Source organism: Ictidomys tridecemlineatus, chromosome 11 (genome assembly GCF_052094955.1).
Source record: "Ictidomys tridecemlineatus isolate mIctTri1 chromosome 11, mIctTri1.hap1, whole genome shotgun sequence".
Taxonomy (NCBI): Eukaryota; Metazoa; Chordata; class Mammalia; order Rodentia; family Sciuridae; genus Ictidomys; species Ictidomys tridecemlineatus.
In genome coordinates this window covers 29,945,558-29,965,868 of record NC_135487.1, presented here as the reverse complement: position 1 = coordinate 29,965,868, position 20,311 = coordinate 29,945,558, and the positions used below count along the sequence as shown (strand labels likewise).

Sequence of the window (20,311 nt, the reverse complement as noted above, 5' to 3'; positions counted from 1 at the left end):
TCTCCCCTGGAGATGCAGGCCAGGACCAGTACTCCTCTCCCAACGGTGGCAGGTATCACCTGGGATGCCCAGAAGCCGTTGTCTCCTTGCTGTGCTGGGCACTTCTCATAAGCCTGGACCTGGGCAGGGCCTGGGAAACCAGGAGGACTGAGGCCTCGCCCTGTGTTGCAGGAGAGCTACTGTTGTCCTGGAACGAGCTCAAAGGTCTAGAGGCTGTGATGGCAGAAGGCGTGAAAGCTTCAGAAATAAAGGCTCCACTGTCCAGACCAAGTCTAGCTCTGGGTGTTGTCTAGTCTTTAGAATATTGGGCCTGCAAGAGACCTGCCTTCTAGAAATAAACTTGCCTTGTGTACCTGTCCATCATGGCAAGGGTTTGTGGGAAAATATAGGGAGGTGAGAGCTGTTGTTTTATTGAAGTACTTTGCCTGTCCGTCAGAGAGCACCTGGGCAGCTGAGTGTAGGACCTGGGAGCCAGTTCCGCTTCTCCCTCACATCAGCTGGGGGACTTGGGACCATCCCTCAATCCCAGAGCCTCACGTTATCTGTAGTGGGAGAGTGATCGAGGTCCATCTCACCCAGTAGTTAAAATAAAAATCAGAACAAATGCGCCAGTGTATTTGAAAGCCCTGGGTATATATGGATGTAGAAATTGCGACCAAGTGGGGACATTCCTTCAAGGATCAAAAAGGGATCTCACTTCAATTCCTGAGGTTAGAGATTCTTCCCGGCTTTCAGGAAGAGCAAAGAACATGTGGCTCTCTGTTTGTTTTTCTTTTACTGGGAAGAATTATTCTGGCTGGTAATCAGCCGCTTGACGGGGAGCTAGAACAGAAGGAGTCCTTAAGAGATGGGCTTCCTGAGGACTGCTGGGAATGTGGCAGCTCTGGACACGCGGTCAGCTCATGAGGGTGCTGCAGCCACACCCATGTCCCGCCCACCTACCCTGACCCCTCAGACCCCACAGTCTCGTAGTTCTCTAAATTTAGCTACTTTAAGAACAAAAAAATAGGGAACTAGGCAAGGCTGGACCCGGGGAAGGATCAAAAGATGGGAAGGTGGGGGGCACAGTCTGGGGAGGGGGTGAGCAGGGTGGGCAGCGGGGAAGGAAACTCCTGGCAGGTGTTGTGCAGAGTGGGCCAGAGGGCAAACAGCCCTCAGATTCCTTCCCCTGCATCTGGAACCTCCCCAAAGCCTCGGCCCATCTCTGAGTTGTGTTCCCAGGCCTCAGAGCCAACACAAGGCAACTGTCTGCCCCGCTGACTTCATGCCACTGGGGCTCAGAAACCTTCAGCACAGACAGAGGGGTGGCCGTTTCCCTGGGAAAACCCTCCAGTCCAGGTACACAGCGTACCTGCTGGTCAGCAGATGGCCCTGATGCTCGGTCCTGGTAAGTGAAGACCTGGGCCTGGTGATGTTGGGCCACACCCTGGAAGGCCGGCCAGGGGCAGGGTGAGTGTGCCTGGTTAGTCATCCACTCAACACGCTTCCATCGCACCTGGGGCAGGCCAAGCGCTGAGCTTGGCACTGGAGACGTCGACGGGACGGCGTGTTCTGGCCCTGAAGTCCGCACTGTCTGCAGAAGGGCAGCTAGCCCAGGACTGTGAGGCAGAGCTCTGGATGGACGACGGGGGGCATTCGAAAGGGAGAAGCTGCCACAATCATCAAAGTGGCCAAGGAGCACCGTGGCCTAATCAGAGCTGCCTAGAAGAAGTACCCCTCTGGGCAGCATGGAGGGTAGACCAGGGAAGAAGGGCGTCATGTGGTGAGGCCAGGGGGTCGGGGAGACAGGAGGTGCTGAAGCCTTGGCCAAGGTGATAGCAGGAGGGTGGCTAGGAGCTGACAGGCTGGAGAGACTCAGGGGGTCCAGGAGGCGCTGGAGGTCGCCATGGCTCCTGCTCTCCCCACAGCTGCTCAGGTGACACCAGGGCCTCCATGCGGAGATTCAGAGGGTGAGGCTGGACAGGCCTCCCGGGCCCTAGGCTGTGGGGCTCAGCCGTGGAGCTGGGTGAGGATGAGCCTGGGAGCCCCTTGGTGTCCTGGCTTTCACCCCAGTCTACCAGGTCCTTCAGGAAGCGCCAAGAAGAGTGTGTAGATGGCACTGGGCTGTTGACTCATCTTCACCCACGTGCCCACACTCATCTTCCCTTTCCACCCAGGGGTAGTAAAATGAGAGAACTCTGTGTTCATTCACTCACTCATTGCCACCAGTTGTATCTGAGGCTCTGTGAGTGACAGAGATGAATCACACACATCCCAGTCCTCAAGGACTGTGTGTTTCGTCTGTGGTGCCGACTGGCATCTGGGTGGATTGTGTTCCTCATGCAGGGAGGAGGGAAACACCTTTATAAAGAGACCAAATGCTCTGAGAGGTCACAGCCGGCCAGAGGGGCGGGGGTTGGAGGGCTCTGTGGAGGAGGTGGCATGTGAGCTGGGCTCCCGTGGGCCGATATGGGTTGGACTTGTTCGCAGTGAAGTGGAGAAAAACACTTCTGGCGGAGAGAACCCTCAGAGGCATGTGAACACTGAGCCTGGTGGTTTGGCAAGGAGGGGTTTCTCAGAGGCGTGTGGAAGCCAGAGGCAGCCCTGCGGGCCCAGGAAGGAGATCCCACCTGGAGATGCTGCTCTCCAGGGGAACCACTGGAGGATTGGGGGAGAGTGGCAGCGGGTGTCAGGAGTCTGGCCGTAAAGAGGGTGAGCTGGGAAGAGAGTTCAGACCCTGCCGTGCGTCGGTCCAGGTGAGGGGGAGGCCGTGGGGGTCTGAGCCAGGCTGGTAGAAGAACACATTCGTTGACTCATGTGGAGGTTCCGAGAGAGTGGTCAATTACCTGCCTGTGGTGGCACAGCTGGAAGCAGAGGCGTGGGTGCTGACCCAGGAGCCCGTGACCCTAAACGCTGGCTCTGAGGGCTGCCCCAGGGCCGTGGGTCTTTTGGCCAGGGTGACAGGTCCCCTCACTCCCTGTAAGTTGTGATGGGCCCCACGAGGCCTGCTCTGGTTCACTGATTCGAAACCAGGGCCCACATATAGGTGGTAAGAATGTAAATAACTGATGCAATGGAAACTTTCTATGGAAAAAGGTTGCCACTCATGCAGCCACAAGGCCAAAAAAAGACAGAGCCTCAGTGGGCTGAGCGGGCTCTGGAGCCAGCAGTTTCCTTTGGCGTGGCCTTTGAGTCTGGTGAAACTTTGAGTCGGTGGTGGTGGGGTTGGGGAAAGGCGGCAAGAGTGGGGCAGGTTGGATTTTGAGCCAGAAGCTGGGCCAGGGACTCCAAAGGGCCCATGTCCCCAGGCTTCCCCTCTGAGCAATGAGGGCAGCTGTTGTGGGCACAGAAAGCAATTCCCCCTCCAAAAACACACACCCTATTTTGCAATCTTCTCAGCAGGCACTTATTAGCACATCCCAACTGCGGCCCAGTGGTTGAGGTCCCGTGGCTGGGGTCTCCCCGGATCTCAACTTGCTTTTCTTTTCTTTGTATTCACTACTGTCTCTGAACCTCCAGGAAGCTTTACTTTTCTTTTCCTCTTCTTTTCCTCCCTGCGAATAGGTTGCAGTGTTCTCGTAATGGGATCTGACACCTTATTTTAGAAGACAAAATCCTTATAGGTATAAGTAAAACTAAAAAGCCAGAAATAACTGAAGAGCAAGAGAGAGAAATTTCTGGAAAGTCAGCTCTGCATTAGTTACCTCTTACACTGGCGGCGGGGGTGGGGGTGGGTGCTATTGCTCCCATTTTAGAGATGAGGAAACTGAGAGTCCAAGGTGTGCAATGACTTCCCCAGGCCACTCAGCGGCATCCAGTTTTAGGTAACACAAAGTGTTGGACTCTGCCATGGAAGGCTGTCCACAGCCCTCTCTGTTCACGGCCTCCGTTTTCTCAGCTGTCAGATGGTGATGAGGAGCCTGCTCGCAGGATTAGTATGACGTTGACACCCTAAGGACAGTGTTGGCACGTGGCAGGCACTAAACAGTGCTGGGTTCCGTCCCTGCTCTTGGCTTTAGCCTCCACAAACTGGGAAGATGTCAGAAGTCTTCACGGGGAAGCAGCTCGGGTGGGGGGCTCCTTGGAGAAAGGTTCTTGTCCATATTCCTACCAGAGCTACGAGACCCTGGGACAGGGGCAAGGCCTCCATCACCTCCGCACCCTGGGGTCCTGCACTGTGCTGGTGAATGTCTTATGGAAGTCACTCACTGCCAGCTGGATGTGGGCTGGATGTAGACCATCCAGTGGGCTTTCTGTTGTACCCAGGGAGGGGAGAAGCTGTCCTCTGTGCCCTTGTGGTGAGTACCCAGTTTCACGGAGAGAGGGCCCCCTAGAGGCATGGCATGGTAGGGCAGGAAATGACCCCCCACCTCCTCTCTGAGCACCTCCCCCCCCATCTCCTAGACTCCGAGGCTGTGCCCACCTCACACCACCAGCACCTTCCCCGCCCTGCCCTGCTCAGCTTGGAGAGCAGCTGTCTTTCCCCTGCTGGTCCCAATGCCCAGTTTGTGGAATGGTTTTCCTGCCTATCACTGCAGTCACTTGGGCTCCAACTTCCTCTTTTTCTGTTCTCAATGCAAATGGACGTGCATCGCCATCCTGTTTCCCCTGCCTCTCCCGAGGGCCGCTCCAGGTCGCTCTGCAGGCACGCCTTGGCCTTTGCAGTGACTCGGGGCTCGTTCTGTTGTGGCGCTCTGCTCATTCTTGTGGGGACACCTCCAGGATCCAGCCACCATGTGGGTGAGAAGCCTCACTGAAGAACTCCACCAGGGACCAAGAAGGTCCTAAATGGCCTCTGGGTGGCCAGATGCATGTGACCGAATTCTCAGACTACAGCACAGGCTTCTGAAGCAAAGGCAAGAGCCCAGGAAAGGGACAGCTATGACCCTGACCAGAGGGAAGAAGGTGGGAATCTTGAAGAGCCGACCCAACCCCAAAATGGAACCAGAGGAGGAGAAATGGACTGTGGGAAGGAGGTTTGGATGTTCTCCTACCCTAATCCACGAAAGGGCACTGGCACTTATTGAGCACCTCTTGTATTCTGGGCCTGTGCCAATCTCACAGACGCTTTGTTGCATGGGATCCACGTGACAAACCCAGGTAGAGATGAGGTGCTTTACTTCTGACTCATGAAGCAAGTGAGGCTCAGAGAGGTTAAGTAATTCAGCTGAGGTCACCAGCTATTAATGGATGAACCCAGGGTCTAGACCTAATTTCTGCAGATGATGTCAGGGCTGACTCTCAGGGGTGTCCCAGGCTATTTCTGGGGCATTGGACAAAGGAGGCACATCAGTAATTCTTTCTGTTTCCCCTCCCAATCTTCAGTGGCATGGCCACTAGGATGATTCCATGTGACTCTGCTACGTGTGTCCCTGTGTCTTGACTTTTTGTATTTTCATATTGATCCACAGTCCACAACAGCAGGAAGAAGCGTGAAAATAGAAACCTTCGTCCCACGATTCCCTGTCCCAGGCAGGGCAAATCCAGCTTTCTGTGTGCTGGCTCTGTCTGCAGATGGCTCATTCAGAATGGAGGGGCCACCCATGTCAGGGGGGCACTGGGTCCTCAGAGCCAGCCTCCTCCACCTCTCTGGGCTCATGGTCTAAAGCCCAGCACACGGCCCAGAGCATCCTGGCCCCTCTCCAGCTCTTGGGAACCAACCATGTTGTGACCCACTGTGGCTGGCCCCTGCCAGACATCTGGGGTCGTCCTTCACCATTTATCAGCTGCAGTGAGGCCAACCCCAGTGCTCGGGCTCCAGGATATGGGTCTCCCTCCACCCACCAGCAGAGGCCATGCTGCGAGGCTTTGGTTCTATGGGAGGGTGGGGAGTGGAGAGCACAGGCCCTCTCCATCGGGCTTTAGGTGGGGACTGCAGAGGAGCTGACCCTCGTCCTTCCTGCCCTGACTGGACCCTACCCTCTTCTCTCACTAGCCTTTCCCTGTTCAACTATTTTCTAAACAGAAGATCTTTAAATTTTTTTTATTATGGTAAAATACTTGTAACATCAAATTCACCATCTTCACCATTTTTTAAGCTTACAGTTCCATGAGATTAAGTATGTTCATAAACTTGTGCAAACGTCTCCACCATCCCTCTCTGGAGCTCTTCTCATCTTGCAAAAGAGAAACCAGAAACTAACCTATCCCTCCTCACTCCCCCTGCCAGGCCTGGACAACCACCATTCTGTTTTATCTTTAGAATTTGGGATCCTTTTTTCTTTGGAGGGGTACTGGGGATTGAACTCAAAGGCACTCAACCACTGAGCCACATCCCCAGCCCTTTTTTAAAAAATATTTTATTTAGAGACAGGGTCTTACTATGTTGCTTAGCATGCCTCACTGTTGCTGAGGCCGGCTTTGAACTCACGATCCTCCTGCCTCAGCTTTCCAGCTTTTAATAGTAAAAGTGAAACTTGTATATAGGCCGGGTTTTTGTTTGTTTTTAAGTAACAAAATAGAAATGTGTACAGAAGAAAAGGCATCTTGTAAATCTCACCCATGTCACTGTCCCACCCTAGGGCAAGCTGACAACTGGGTATTTATCCTCCTGGACATTTCCAGCATTCCCGGTTGCATGGAGATGTGTGTGTGTGTGTGTGTGTGTGTGTGTGTGTGTGTGTGTGAGAGAGAGAGAGAGAGAGAGAGAGAGAGAGAGAGAGAGAGAGAGAGAGAGATTGGACCTTAGCCATCCCACTGAGAGGAAGTGTGTGCAGCCACAGAGTACAGGATCAGACGGACTGAGACTCACCACCTGGCCAGGCCTCTGAGCCTCTCTAACACTCATGTGGAAAATGGGAATATACAGAGGAAAAGTCACAATTAATTTTTATTATCAATAGGAATATATGTGTATCTTTCATTAAGAAAACTAGTGTCCCACGACTACTCCACTGAGTGGACTTATCATCATAACTCACTAAACCAAATTCCTGCCAATGGACACTGGGGCCATTTCTGTCATTACTGTTAAAAATACTGCGGTAGCGATCACATGTGCATTTGTGTGGATGCTTGTTTAGGTTGGTGTGTGGTGTGTCCTAGTGAAACTGTAAATGTTGGTAGATAGGTAAAAATGTCCTCCTAATCTCCCCCATATCGGCAATGTTTTTTGGCCCGGCCTCTCCAACCTGTGAAGGTGTCAATCATTTTCCTCTTTGCTAACCAGTTGGGAAAAAAATAATACTGACTTTTAATATACGCCTTTAATGATTAATGAGACCGGCAAATGTTCATATCTTTATTAGACATTTTTATTCCTTCAATAATGATCTTTCATTTTCTCTCTCCATTTTATTGGCTATATGTCTTACTGTTTTGTTGGTACTTATTATGTATCATGTATATTGATCCTTTTTTATATGTGTTGCAAAATATCTCAATACCAGTTTTATTATTCAGCATGCCACCACACACACACACACAGACACACACAAGAAATACGTCTGACAAAGTGTTACTTTGATGGAATGAATAATAGAGGGTTAAGTCCTTATATTTCTAGAATTTTAGGAATTTAACCTACTCTTAACAATTCAGAAAACTCCAAATATTTTTACCCAGTCTGTCATTTGCTTTCTAACCATCGAGGGGATCTTTTGTTACATGGTCTTTTGTTATAGCTTTACGTATTCAAATGTATTCATCTTTCTTTTAATAGCGCTGGGGTCCAGTTCAGGCTTAGGTCCTTAAATCCTTAGGTCACTTCCTAATATTACACTATGCAAGAATTCTCATGGTGCCGGCCTTTCTCACGGAGTGTCTTGGATATGGCTTATACTTTTAATCCACATAAATGCCCGTGTGTGCATGGTGCGTGGACCCCCTCCTCCGCCCACCCTCCCCGACTCGGAATTCCATTTTGCTGTTTGATTTTCTTCGTGGCACTTACCACCTTGTGCTGTGGCCATTTATTTTACCTGTTTTACTGTGCTTCTCTCCTGGCTGGACATTCAGCTCTGTAAGGGCAATGACCTCTGTTTGCCCACTGCTGAACCCTCAGTGTCAGAACACTGCCTGGCACACAGCAGGCACTTAGTAGGTGTCCACTGAGTAGACTGCAGTTGTTCTAGTGCTTTGCTTTGCTGATTTGAAATCCCCTCTTTGGTAGCCTCTTTCTTCTAGAGTTGTAACTTTTTTCCTCTCCTTTGGTTTTAGAGTTTTCTTGAAAATCATCAATTTTCAAAGTCATGGACATCACGTTATATTCCAGTTCTCTTAAAATACTTTCATATATGTATGTTCGCCTTGCCTTCCTGAGTGCTTCTTGTGATTTGCCCTTTACTGCTAGTCAGATTTGCCAACAGTTTGTCCGTACTGCTCTTTTCCGAGGACCAGTCTGATCTTTGTTTCTGTTGCTGTGGCTGCTGTCATTCCCATTCGTTTACCTTTGTTTTCAACTTTATTCATGTATTTCTTCTAGGCTATTTTCATTTATATGATTTTTTTCAGTTTCTTAGATAGACTTCTTAATTCATTTAGTTTTAGTCTTTCTTCTTTTGTCATAAACGAATTTAAGGTTTATATGTTCCTCAGTGCAGTTTTGATTACATATCATAGATTTCAAAAAGTACGGCTCTCAGTGGGACTTGGTGAGGCATGGCTGTAACCCCAGTGACTCAGGAGGCTGAGGTGGGAGGATTACAAGTTGGAGGCCAACCTCTGCAACTTAGCAAGATCCTGTCTCAAAATTAAATAAAAAAGGGCTGGGGATATAACTCAAGGGTAAAGCGCCCCTGTGTTCAGTCCCCAGTAATACACACACACACACACACACACACACACACACACACACACACACAAACATACACACACACACACACACACTTAGGTCTCTCAATTTCAGTTTTTCTCTGGTCCTCTTTGACTCAAAAGTTATTTAGAAAAGCAGTTTAAAATTGGCACATGCAAAGTTTACTTTTTTTTATTTTCGTGTTCCACTGTTTGTTCACCTCAGATATCATTTCATTGGGAACTACAGCCGGGATCTGTACAATTTGGACACTTTAGATTGGAGGTTTTCTTGCAGTGTGATATAGGGCATTTGAGGGAAAGGAATTTTATCTGTTTCTAGAATGTGTAGGAAGTTAAGCCTACTAATCGCATCTTCAGATCTTCTCTATTCTTCTTTGGAGGCAACTGGTCCCATCAAAACTGATTCATAATCCCCAAAGCCATCTTTATTTTCTACCTTTACTCCTTGTGGTTTTAAGAATGTATTGTTTCATCTATTTTGTGGTCCTGTTGCTCAGACCGAGTTAAAGTTTCATGATTTTTGTGTCTTCCTGTAGGCCCTTGAGCAATATAAAGTGTCCCACTTTATTTAATATTTTTGCATTTTGGTTGAGATTCATATTGACTTCCCTAAATTCTTTTTGTTATCATTTTGCCGGTTAAGTATTTTTTTCCATTTCTTTGATTTCAACCTTTCTTCATCAATTGGTTTTATGTTTATTACTTGCAAATCTAGCATATGGCTAGATTTCTTTATTTTTTACCCAATAAGACAATTGAATTTATTCATGTTATTAAATTGATTAATAGGTTTGGTCATACTCTTGTCATCTTAGGTCTCTAACTTATTGTACTTTTTTTCTCCTATTTAATTTTTCCTTCCCTAACTCTTGCTAAATTAATTGGATTTTGTTTGTTCCTCCCTTCTCCCATACATACTGTGGCTTAAAAGGTCTGTATTTTATTTTTCTTCTAGAAATGTCTGTCCTTAAGTTAAAGATATTTCTCTATTCATGTTAAGAGTTCAGTGGTATCTAATTCCCAGTAAGATGAGCCCAGCCTTAAGGACGTCTGTGTAGCTATAGCTGTACTTGTTCTGCTTTTATCATCCCTGTTTCTTGGGCAGGCCTTCTTGCCCTTTCTCGGATGACTTATTCTGGTATCGTTTTTATTTTGTTGGAGTAATTCCTCGAGTAACTTCTTTGAGACTAGGTAAGTGGGTGGCATCCTATTTTAGCCCTTCTGTCTTTCACTTTGAGATCTCAGGGTTTTAACCCTTTTCCCTCAAGATCTGACATCTTGGCCCCGTCTCACTCTAGCCATCCGTGAGGCGGCATCAGTCCCACGTTGCCTGGTTCTCAACATCTTTTGTAGGGATTGTTGGACGCCAGCGCTCCTGATAGCATCCAGGCTGAGTTCGCCACTTGCCTGGGAGGGGAGAGTGCCACTCCACAGAGCCCAGGCACATGTGGATGGGGGAGGCAAGGTGTCTCCACCAAGGACTGGAGGCTTCCTTTAGATGAAGATGTCAGTGTGGGAGCCCGAGGAGGCTGTGTAAGGCCTGAAGCACTGTCGTCCAAGAAGAAGGGAACCAGAGAGGCGAGGAGTTTGAGGCAAGGGATTCAAAGAATTTCTGGACACAGAGTGTTGATGAAGAGTGGGTAGATCCTTCAGGAATTTCTGTAATGAACGGACAAGCCATCTGCCCGGCCAGCGGCTCCCAGAATAGTAAAGCCACGGAACTGAAGGTCACAAAAGTTGCAGGGAGGAATTCTCCGTTCCCCAGGACTTCCTCCTCTCCATACGGGTCTCTTTGGAAGCCTAGCGCATTCTGGTATCCTGGGATTCCAGTCCCCTGCCTCTGAGTGTGTCTCCCTGCCCAGGCTACCCAGGTGAGGCCAGCGTGGCTCCCATGACACTCCCACTCCTCAGGCTTCCTGGCCAGCTGGTGCTACTACTGATCTCTTCTGATTTGCATATTTCTCTTTTTATGTCGAGGTAGACGGATGGACTTAGTTGGCCATCTAGAACCTCAATGTGTATGGCATTTGCAGGTAGCCTGGATACTGGTATGGCTGGGCAGCTCTCTGACCGGTTGCTAAGAAGGGGACCAGTCAGTGACCAGTGATGCTGGCCTCACTCCCAGGGCTCCTGCAGAAAGAAGTCTCCCAGCTCCCACCCCCTCCCATCCCCTCTAGAGACACACCCCTCATCCCCACCACATGACCTCATTGGTTAAAATGATCCCATGACCTCACTCCACGGGTAAGACCAAGTCCGGCTCCTCCTCCAATAAAGCTTGGGCTCTGGCCCCTGCTGACTCCTCCCTCAGCAGCTGTGGCCACCCTTCCCTCCAGGCGCTGGGACATCAGGCAATTTCTCCAACATTCCAGTCACTTAGGGGATTCTCTGTTTGAAATATCCTCCTTCCCTCTCTCTTTCTCTCTCTCTCTCCCTATTTCACACATTCAGACACTATTAGAATCAACTGCTTCTCTAGGATCCCCTTAAGGGACTAAACCAAGGCTATCTTTTATCTTTGGTACCTACCACCCACCGGAACCAGCTTCGGCACTGAATGCACATCTGTTAAATGTGCTGTATTGGGGTCTAAAGAGACCCTATACAGTTGCTGTGTGTTAAACACCTGTTAGGGGTCAGGGATAGAGTCACACTGCCCCTGCCTGAGCTTTGTTAATTCTAAAAGGGCTTCCAGGTTGTCTCTGCACATACTGAACGCCATTATTTACCTTAAGAGAGCCACAACAAATGTGCTTTGTGTGTGCTGGAAGGCAGGACTCACGTCCAGTTTTGTGGGAGCTGGTTGAGCCATGTGAGGGAGGAGGGGCACGATTTGGTCAGGTAGACATGGTTGTGGGGGAAGGGAGTACATTCTGGGAAGAAGAAATTGCCTGAGCAAAAGACTCAGAGGTAGGAAATGGTGGATTGTTTGTGGAACAGTGTGTTCTGAGAAATCAGTGGGAGAAATAGAACATTTTATTAATAATTGCAACCTATTAGAGGGCATAAGGTCACACTCGGAAATGATGGAAAACCGTGGAGTTGTGAAGTTTGGGTGAGGGGCTGCCAGACTCAGGAAACGATAGATGGGAGCCAGGAAGCAAGTCCAGCCTCACCCCTGTGAGGTGGCGCCCTGCTACCCTTGGGCCTGGGGCAGGACTGGCAGGATTTAGTAACGGCAGGTATGGAGGGGAGGGGACAGCAGAGGGACTTGGGTGACCTGTATATCCTGTAGGAATCAATAGTGAAAAGTGGTTGCCAAGCACTAACTATTTGAAGACTAGGTTAATGCAAAGCTTGTGCCCAAGGGGACAATATCCCAGGCCTGTGTGCAGGTTACTCCAGGCCCAGAGGGTTGAGTGCCACTCTGGGACAAAGCGCGCATGGCAATCGTGCAGGGTGTCTCAAGGGCCAGGCATTGTTCTGGGTCATTTACGTGAGGTCATTAAAACCCTGGGAGGCACCTGTTCATCTTAGCCTCCTTTTCAGGCACAGCAACTTACCAAAGTTGGAGAGGTCGTAGGTAGAAGGACTGGGACTTGAACCCAGGTATCCTGGCCCTAGAAACCACATTCCAGCCATCATGCCACACTGCCTAGAGCAGACACAGTGAGCAGAGCCCAAAGAGCACAGCACAGAGGGGACATGCCATGCCATAGTCGACCAAAACAATTCCAGCTTTAGGAAGCACGTTCTTCTGAATTTTCTCACTTGGTCCTTAAAATAGCCTGCTAGGTTGATTATTGAAATGTGATGCTCACGCCTAGGCTTGTTTATTCAGTAATCATTGAGCTCCTCCCCTGACCCAGGCTTCTGCTGGTCCTGAACATTCTGTTTCATTTGGTGACTCGAGGAATACAATGTGCTCTTGCATCCATGATTCTAGCTAATCCTCACCCATGCCCAAATTCGAGTCAGTTTCGTGGGCCAGGTTAGTGTTCTTGCTGTGTAACCAATGACCTCTAATTTAGTGGCTTCCCACCAGATGCATTCATTGGCTCAGTTTCTAGGTCAGGAGTCTGTACAGAAGGGCTGGACTCTGCTCAGGGCTGACATGGAGGTCTCCATGGGCTAGGGTCTCATCTGGAGGCTCTGGAGAAGCGACTGCTTTTCCAAGCTCATTCCTATTGTTGGCATAACTCAGATCCCTGTGGTTGTAGGACTGAGGTACTGCGGCTGCTAGTTGTTAGTGGGGTGGTGGCACTCCGCTTCCAGAAGCTGCTTCCAGGTCATTCCTCTATGGCCCCTTTATCTTCAAATCAGCAAGGGCACATTGAATCCTAATGATTCTAGTCTCTCTGGTTTTCTCTTCTTAACTAGTCAGAAAAGACTCTTCTTTTAACGGGCTTTCCTGCTTAGCTCAGGCTGAGATCATCTCCCCATTTGAAGATCTACTGTGCCCTAGAACAGAACCTAAGCATTACGATCCTGGGGTGTATGCAGAACTGAACTTGTGAAGTTCCCACCCAAAATACAGGCAAAGAATAAGGCTCAGAGAAATTCAGTGTTGGGTACAGGTAGCAGATGGTGGGTTTCCAGAGCCACGACACCAAACACGGGGGTCAGGCCCTGCACCAAGAAGAGCAGCTTGGGAGGAGTTGGGGACTTGGGTCTCCTGGGACCAGGCAGAAATTATTGTTCTGTGTCTAAAGAAGTTGACCAAGAAAACTCTTTGACCATGGCTTTCAACCACCTCCAACAGGATTCGAGACACAAACCCAGCAGCCTGGAAGTAGTTCATGGAGCAGCCTCAAGAGACCCTGGCCAGGCAAGCTCTCCCCTCCAGAGGGCAGAGTGGTGCGTAAGAGGAGGCCGCAGCAGCGTGGACATGAATGCTGGTTTCCAAAGAGAACAGCGTTTTAGTTTTGGTCACCGGAAGTGGTGCCTTCAGCACAGGTAGGAGACAGCAACGCCTGGATGTGCTTGCTGGGCGCCATTTTGATGAAGCGTGAGCTTGCTTTCATTCTTCTTAAAATGCGTTGTGACTGCTGTGATTATCATTGCCTCCCTTATGCCTCTGGGGAGCTCTGGGAGCTCTCAGAACTGCTTGCTCAAGAGGGTGAGCCCTCGGGTGCCACCCCTGCCACTTCTCCATGCTGTCTCCCCAAACTGCTGTCCTGATGCCCCCAGTTCAACAGTCTCCGTCCTGTGCCTGGACACAACAAAGCCTCTCGCGGATCCAACACCTGCTTTCCAGAGCCTCTTCCTCTCCTGCCCTCCCCCACCCACCCACTGCCCGTCAGAGGAGGTCAGTATCCCCTGCCCCCTGAAGGCAGGAGATCGGCTCCCCAGACCCCACTGTTGGAAGAATTGGAAGGTCGTTAGTAGTGGTCCTCCATCCTAGCCATGTGTCAACATCACATGGAGAGTTCCAGAAATTCCAGTACCAGGGCCCCAGCTCCAAAGATCCAAATTGGATTGGCCTGGGAATATATATAGTTAAATATACATATTTAGTGCCTCAGATAGGTGGTGTGGTCAGGCCGTGGTTCTGGTTAGGTGTATGGTATTAAAAAGCTTTTGGGGTCAGGATCAAGTCCTTGGGTGTTTGGTATGGAGTGCATTAGAATTACCTGGGGAACTAATTTTTTAAAAAAAAGAAGAAAAGAAGGCAGAGTGAATCCCCCAGACACCCATACCCTCAGACCTCAGGGGCTTGGGCTGCAAGAATCGGTCTTTGGATTCTCGTGTAGCTAAAGTTGGGGACTTGGAGATTCTTCCAGAGGCTCTGGAGATGTCCCTCCTGTCTTATGCTTGGGTCTGTGGGCATAGCTGTGCGGTCCAAGGGGAATTTCCCAACCTGACTGGCTGTGAACGGTGACTCATCCTGTCCCTTGAGAGCAGAAATCTTCTCACTACGCATAGGGGCCAGGGCCTCAGGTGCCTCAGAGGTGGCATCTGTGTGGCTGCGTGGACTGTGGAGTAGGACCAGGGCCTGGGCTTCTGCCCACTCCTCTGCAGCACACCTGGGCCCAGCAGACCCAGGCCTTGACCAGAGTTCTCCCACAGAGGTAGAGAGCAAGCTTCCCCTGGATCCCTAGGAAGAATTGGGCATTTGAGCCCCATTTTGGTGCTTGATAATACAGCCTCTCTGCAAGTTCAAATCCCAGCTCTGACAGTTTGTACAGTATTTATTGGTGCAAGGTGCTCCTCTTTGTGTCTCAGCCTTCTTACTTACAAAGTGAGGCTAGCAGTGGCAGTGGCAGTGACCGCAGGGGCGACGTGCAGGTAAGGTCCATGGGACAGGGCCAGACAACGTAGCAAGGACTCCCCACTTTCCCACCACCGTCTACCACTGGTGCAGACAGGCAGGCCACTACTCTCCCTGTGACACATCTGCTTTGCTCTACCACATGGTCCCAGGGCAGGTGAAGTTGAGGGATCATCCCTTGCTGCCCATAGGGCCTGGCACTTTACAGATGAGTCTGAGTCCTGCAGAGAACCTAGGGAGGTGGGTCCTGTTGTTCCTTGTGTACAGATTAAGAAACAGCACAGAGATGATCAGTAATTGAAAGACAGTCACACAGCTACAAGGAGCAGTACCTCTGGCTACATAAGACCCAATACTTTTTTCCTCCACCAGATTCTTCCTGAAGAAAGGCAGCAGTAATTCAAAGATTGCCCTCCCCTAGTCATATCTACATTTTAGTAGGAATAGCCCCTTAATGAATGGTCCCTTGGCATCTTGTACTTTTCCTTTCCTTGTACTTCAATTTGTTTGTCTCCTTCTGTGTCCATCACAGTAGACTCCGTGGGCTCCTCTCCTGGCAGTCTCAGGGCAGGGTCTGCATTACTCCTCAGCAGCATCCTTGGAGGGATGCAGGCAGAGCTCTGGGGGAACTGCCCCCAGGGATCCTCCCAGGACCAGGCACTTCCTCTCCCTTACTTCACCCCAACTCTGGTTTGTCTACTTGGGCTCTGCCAGCTGCAGGGGGCATCTGTGGAGGAGCAGGAAATGAGCCGTCAGTTCCAGCTAGAAATCTGACCCCCACTCCTTCCCGTGCTCTCCCCGGGGAAGGAAGCAGCCATGATTAATGGGGTGCTGACTCAGTACTGCTGGGGGACCCAGGGGATCATGGGCTATGGCTGCCCACTGGCCCGTCCGTGGAGGTGCAGGGTGCTGGCCCAGGCCAGCAGGTGTACTACTGGGAAGGGAGAGATCCATCATCACCACCCAAGGCCTGGGGACCGCTGTGTTCCCTGTCAACCGAGGGCAGGAGGACATGGGGACACTGCCCCTCTTCAAAAGGTACCTGAACTGGGGCTTTCTCCAGAATAAATGTGACTTCTGATTGAGTGACTAGAGGACAAAGATAATTCAAAAATAGACATGGAAGCATTTTTCTTAGTAGCCAACATCTCTGCTAGTAGTCTTCAAGCTTTTGTTGTCTGAGAAGCCATTTTTAAAAGTCAGATCTTGCCTGGAATGTCAATGTATAGAACAAGTTATTGTGGCAGAGTATTAATATTCATCTATTCTTTAAGTTCAAGTCTTTAGCATGTATTTATTATGACTATATTCATGGAATAATAACACTGATACATAAAAACATGGAAATATGAAATTCTAAATCAGGAATCCACAAACTTCTTTTGTGGACCAAATCGAGACTGCCACCTGATTTTGTAAATAAAGTTTTATTGGAACACATTCATTTACATGTTATCCACGGCTGCTTGAGATTGTCTGCCCCTTGTAGCAAGAACTACTTACTATTTGGCCTTTTACAGATAAAATTTGCTGACCTGTGTCCTAGATAACCATTGTATTACTCTACCAGCCACAACATCCAGTGTTCCTCTTCTCTCTCTTGTTTTGCTTGGCTTGGCTACACAGTATTAAGGAATTCCAAATCGCATCAATACCACTGTGAATTTTCAACAGCATACCTTTTAGCTACAAGGTGATCTTCAGCTCCACATTATCCAGGTATCCAGGGAGGGGTAGAAGAGAGTTCTGGTGTGCACCACTGTCTCCAACAGTTGCTTGAACCCCTTCTTATTACAAACAGAAAGCAGACAGGAAGCCCCAGAATCATCTATGACACCTGTGTGAGAATCCTTGAAATACATTCTCTTATCATTGAATGCTTCAGGGTATTCTTGCTTGTGTGTTTTTATGCAAGTAGACGTAGTCCTGAATTTCAACAGCACAAAGATGCCCAGTAAAGAGCTGAAACCCAATTTATCTGGCTGAAGACCCATTTCAACACTGAAGTTCAAGGTCTACCCAGACCTTAGCGCAGGGTCTGCCCTTACTCCGGCAGCATCCGTTGGCTGGCTGCACGCAGTGGGCTACAGCGGGCCACGGAACACGTTTGGATGCGCAGGTCCGTCTTCTGTTACCATGTTAATAGGAGTCAGACTATATTTTTAGGATAAAATTCTCATGTATCAACTGAAGAACTTCTGAAATAGCTCCATGGAACACAATTTAAAAATTTCCCTTCCAACAAATATTGGGGGTTGTTTTTTTTAATGAAGACTTCTTAAATTTTTTATTGGTGCATAATAATCACACATAATAGTGGGATTCATTGTGGCCTATTTGTAATGTAATTTGATTAATTTCATTCCTCAGTGTCCCCCCCTTCCCTTCCCTTCCTCTCTCAAAACGTATGACCCTCGACTTTCTGAGGCTGATTTCTTTGGCTTAATATGCTGCCCTCTCGTCCCATCCACTCTCCTGCAAACGATGTAATTTCCTTTTCTTTAGGGCTGAATAAAACCCCATAGTGTATAAATACTACATTTTCTTTCCGTTGATGGGCACCCAGGCTGAGTCCATAGCGTGCATGGCTATCGTGAATTGCTCTGCTGTGCACATGGGATGCAGATATTGGTAGAGTGTGCTGACTTGAGTTCTTCTGCATGAATCCCAAGGAGTTGAACAGCTGGATCATGGGTGGTTCCCTTCCTGGTCTTTTGAGGAACCTCCATTGGGATTTCCATGGTGGTTGTATTACTTTATGTTTCCATCTACAGTGTACGAGAGTCCCCCCGCCCCACCACCACCACAGCAGAGGAGAGAGGGAGAGATGGCAGAGGGGAGAGGAGAGGCCAGGTGGTTGGCAGGACTCACTGGACAGCTTGGGGAGGGGTGGGGAGGGGTCTCTAATGAGAAAAGCTTCAGGCAACACAGAGGACTTGAGCTCCTGCTGCGGCTTGGGGTGTGTTCTGACCATTGGCCAGACCTAAACTCAGCTCCCTGGTTCCTTGGATGACTTGCAGCTCTCAACTTGGAAGAAATGGCACAGAGGAGAATGGGAAAGCCTAGACCGTGCGCAGGGAAACAGGAGCCTAGAAGTCTCTTCCAATGGCCACTCCAAGGGCCAGGGCAGCCATGCAGCAGACCCAAGTGTGGGTCGGGGGAGAGGGAGAGACCCCAGAGGGGACAGGGCGGGTTAGCACGCTGAGCCAGGGGCCTCACTGGAGGACCTGTGTGTTGGGCAGCTGAGGTGACCGGAGGGGGACCAGCGTCAGGGGAGGTGGTGCCCAGAGGGGCAGAGGTGTGAGGCGGTGGAGGCGAAGCTCACAGAGCCAGGCGTGAAACCCTGGAGTCCCAGCTCCCTGGTCCCCTGCCACCAGGCCTGGTGGCTTGGGGTGACTCTGGGCTGGAGGAGGCCTCAAGGGGATTAAAAAAAAAAAAGCCCCAGTCTTTTCTGAGGTTTCGCTGCTCGCCCCATAGAAAAGGGACATTTTTAGATTTTAAAGGGATGACCTCCTTTTTTTCTTATTTACACAGCCCTGTTTGTTTATATAGTCCTTTAAAAATAGCAGATGTGCGCTAAGCTTAGTGCTCGCTCTCCGGCACCAGCGGCAGAGCCACTGTGTGGGGAGAAACACCTTTTTATCTAAGAGAGGGACAGCCTTGTTCCCGAGGACAGATGGGAGCAAAACAGGACAGGTAGGAAGTTTCGTGGTTTTTCATGTCGCTTCTCCAAAATAGCCTCACTCTGCCTCCCACTTCCTGCCTGGCTTGTCGCAGAGTAGACTTTCTCCTTCAGAGGACTGTTCTGTGAGTTCTCAGAGAGGCTCCCAGTGAGTTGTCAACAAGCAAACACGCTCAACCCTGAAGACCTCGAGCTTGGTGTGGAGGCCCCATTTCAGACTTGAACTACTGGGTTTGCAGACTGGCGTCTGGCTGCGCTGTGTGGCCTTGGACAAGCTATTTAACCTCTCTGTGCTAAAGCTCTAAGAGGGGGATAACAACTCTAGCTCTATCAAGAAGATTACATGAAGGAATATGACTCAAGGGGTTTAGATCAGTAGGGGCACATAGCAACTCTTAATATATCTTTTAATAAAAAGCAACAAGATTGTTGTCAGTATCTGTCTACTACCTGGACAACTGAACCAGCTTCCAACCCCTTTCCCTTCCCCAGCTTGTTTATTCCAGCCCTTTCCTCATCCCGGAGTGAGAGGACAGTAAAACACAGACCAGACCGTGCCGCCCCCTGCTGAAAATCCACCCTTGCTTCCAATGCCTAGGGCAGGAGCCGGCAGACTTACCCTAGATGGCCACACAGTAAATATTTTAAGCTTTGTTAGCTATATCATCTCTCTTGTGACTTTGCTGTCACAACCTGTAAAGAGAGCCATGGCAGTGTTCCAGAGCGACCTTAGGTGCAGACACAGGCAGCGGCTGCTCTGGCCACCCCTGACCTGCGGGAGGAACGAGGACCCTGAGCTCAGCATTCCCGTGCAGCAGCGCTTTCCCTGGCTCCCCGCCCCTTCCTCCTCCTTTCTCCCTGTGCACGTGCTGTTCCCTCCTAGACTCCCCTTCCCTGTCTTCACCTGCCCCTCCCTCCTCCGTGGCACCAGGAGCCCCTGTCTGGGGTCCTGTGGACCCCGCCTCTATTTAGACTCTGGAACATGCACAGGCCTGGACTTCCACCCTCGGGGGCTCCATCCATCAGGGATTCTCCTGCACGTCTTGGAACCCCAGTGGCACACTGCGGGGGTTCCTCAGGGAGCTCACAGTCTGGGGAGGAAGCTGGGGTGTGAGTGGAGAAGAGCCATCCCGCAACCCAGACAGGCCGTGTGTCTGTGGGGGGTGCCCGTGACGCCTGGTGTTCCTGAGCTTCGTGGACAGGAGAAGGGCCACTGAGGGCAGGACAGAGGGCCAGCAGGTGGGCTCTCCATGCAGGGAAATATCTTGCTATGGCTGCTGGACAGGTAGAGCCTAGACCTGAGGGCAGGGACCCCTCCACGAGTAGGATGCTGAGGGGGTTTAGATTTTGTCTGAATTTGCCAGAATTTCTCCAAGCATGGTCCACAGCTCTTCCCCGAAACAGAGTTACCTGGGGTGTTTCCTGAACGTTTAGACTCCAGGGTCCTGTCCTGACTGGAGGCCAGAAGGCCAAAAGGGGTTGAGGCCACAGTCTGTAGGAAGAAGAAGATTGTACTGCCCATGAATATCTTTCAGATCAACGTCACCTGTAGGAAGCAGGTGAACGGGCCTCTCCCACCAGACTGGGAAGAGGTGAGGCAGGGATGAATAATCCTCCTGGAGAGCAGAGGAGGACTCCCAAGCTCAGACATGGCAGGGGGCTTGGCTAGCATCACACTGTGGTTG

At 50.1% G+C, this 20,311-nt stretch overlaps 1 protein-coding gene across 6 annotated transcripts in view; it reads left to right on the top strand.

Moving 5' to 3' along the window:
- Nucleotides 1-20,311, top strand: part of Hivep3 (HIVEP zinc finger 3) — a 457,837-nt gene that overhangs the window by 353,587 nt on the left and 83,939 nt on the right. For 5 of the 6 annotated variants that reach the window (XM_078026057.1, XM_040288469.2, XM_021736030.3 and 2 more), the window contains one exon: nt 13,436-13,629. The exons of the other annotated variant lie outside the window; for it this stretch is intronic. The gene's annotated coding sequence lies outside the window, so the exon portion shown is untranslated. The remainder of the gene's footprint in view (nt 1-13,435; nt 13,630-20,311) is intronic. 6 annotated transcript variants of the gene reach the window in all.